Here is a 2116-nt window from a genome sequence, read left to right as displayed (position 1 = left end):
TACTTTACTGACAAAATATGCTTCACATGACACGTTAAGGAAAAACCAGACATATTTTTTAAAGCTAAATATTATATTCTCTCTTAAAGTTTATCATTTTCCAAGTGGCTTATCCTACTTTTCCAAAGCACATCTGGAACAAACAATCTTTAGAAGTGATGTTATGGTTTCAAGGGCAAGGTTTATTGAGCTTGGTTTCAAAGAGCTCCTCAAGATTCCTTAACTTTTCTTCAGAAGAAAAGGCCTAAGTCTTTATCCTAAGACTAGTTAAGAAATAACAAAGAATAAAATCAAGCAGCAGGAGAGGTCCAAATAGTTCTGGGCCTCTACGTAAAGGAGAGGGTAGGGGCTCTCATCCTGGAACCTGAAGTTCAGGTCCCTTGTTAGTGGGGGTGCATTTAAATAAAAAGAGTGGCCGGAGGCATAGACTATCCATCCTAGCTGTAGGGATCTCTTTCAGGATGGGGCCCCATCTTTGACATTTGCTCTCGAAGACAAACCACTAACCTTCTCTCTACTCTGGGCAACTTACCCTAATAGTTGGCTGTTACTTATATCATTATAGAAAAATTTTCCTGGGCACTATATCAGCTCCCAATGTAGATTTAACATACTTTGTTACATCTCTTCTCTCTCTTTATCATAGTTTATTTACAGAGGGAAATTCATTATAAATATATATATTATACATGTTTGTGTATGCTGTGTATATACCAGCAAACAGACTAATTTGACATCCCATTTTATTATCCCCACACACAATGCATATGCAATACTAAATGAGGAGTGAAGTTATTACAAAGTGTCATGGACAGCAAGCAGTGACCTTTGAAAAGTGAGGATTTCCCTAAATCTTTCTCTGTACAAGACCAGAATTTATTCTGCACATGTTCTGTATTGCAACTCATGGCATGGAAATTTCAGTGACAAAACTTTGTAAGAAGGCAGAACATAAAAATGACTGATTTTTTTCAGGAAGAGAAAATCCTCTTTAGAAAAGAAACTGCATCAGCAGAACCATAGGCATGTAACAATATTTTCTGAGTGAATAGTAAGATATTTTCAGGCTAAGATGACATAACTTCTTTTCCTTGTTGAAATGTCACTACGAGTAAGCCAGGTCATCTAACTCTGGTCCCTTGGATAGTGCTGGGTCAAGGATGGTCAGACAGGCCCAGGAGTAAGGGTTGCGGGACTCAAGATAAGAATAAAATTGGAGGGATGCCTGGGTGGCTTAGTCATCTAAGCTTCTGCCTTCGGCTCAGGTCATGATCTCAGGGTCCTGGGATCAAGGTTCCTTGCTCGGTGGGAAGCCTGCTTCTCCCTCTGCCTCTGCCTTCCACTCCCCCTGCTTGTGCTCTCTCTCTCTGACAAATACATAAATAAAATCTTTATTAAAAAAAAAGAGTAAAATTGGAGTGTTCGTTTTGGCAACACATATACCAAAATCGGAATGATACAGAGAAGATTAGTGTGGCCCCTGCACAAGGATGACACACGAATTCGTGAAGTGTTCCATGCTTTTTTCATGTTTTCTGCATATTAAAAAATCATATTGTACCAATTGGTAAACAATTCAATACCTATAAAATGAAAAAAAAAGTAAAATTGGAGGCCAGCATACCATATGTCTCAGTATTTAAGTTATAAATCAAGCTAACACACTGTAAAAAAATATGTTTTATTCTCTTACTTTGACATATGTCAGTGACAATGACAAAATTGGAAATATGTCCAAATCTATGGTTTTTATATGACTGGAAGTCAGCAAATTAACAAAGACAAGCACATTAGTTTTTATTGTGCACACTGTGTTCTGTTGATGGTCCAATGATACTTGGATGACTAATGTAACGGGTGTAGAAATTTAATAGTAATATAGTAAATATTCTATAAACTAAAAAATTCATAGTACTATGAAAAATGTTCCACAGCCACCATATGCAACTGCTACAAATACCATACTAGTCTGGGAGTATCTCTGGAACCAAGAATCAGGACACAAAGAATAGCAAGCACAACGGCTGCTCAGTACTACTGGGAAACCACACTTCGTTATGAAAGAACGAATATGCATTCCTATTATCTGGAAGGAGGGACTTGATAAATCACTCAA

The 2116-nt window shown here is 37.4% G+C and overlaps 1 non-coding gene across 1 annotated transcript; it reads left to right on the top strand.

The window, feature by feature from the left end:
• Positions 1-1418: 1418 nt before the first annotated feature.
• LOC121102326 lies at positions 1419-1525 on the top strand. The gene has a single exon (XR_005834446.1). It is a non-coding gene; the product is annotated as a U6 spliceosomal RNA (small nuclear RNA).
• The last annotated feature ends 591 nt before the right edge of the window (positions 1526-2116 follow it).

This window comes from Ursus maritimus, unplaced genomic scaffold, assembly GCF_017311325.1.
Source record: "Ursus maritimus isolate PB19 unplaced genomic scaffold, ASM1731132v1 scaffold_13, whole genome shotgun sequence".
In the NCBI taxonomy this organism is placed as follows: Eukaryota; Metazoa; Chordata; class Mammalia; order Carnivora; family Ursidae; genus Ursus; species Ursus maritimus.
This window is presented reverse-complemented; position numbering and strand designations above follow the sequence as displayed.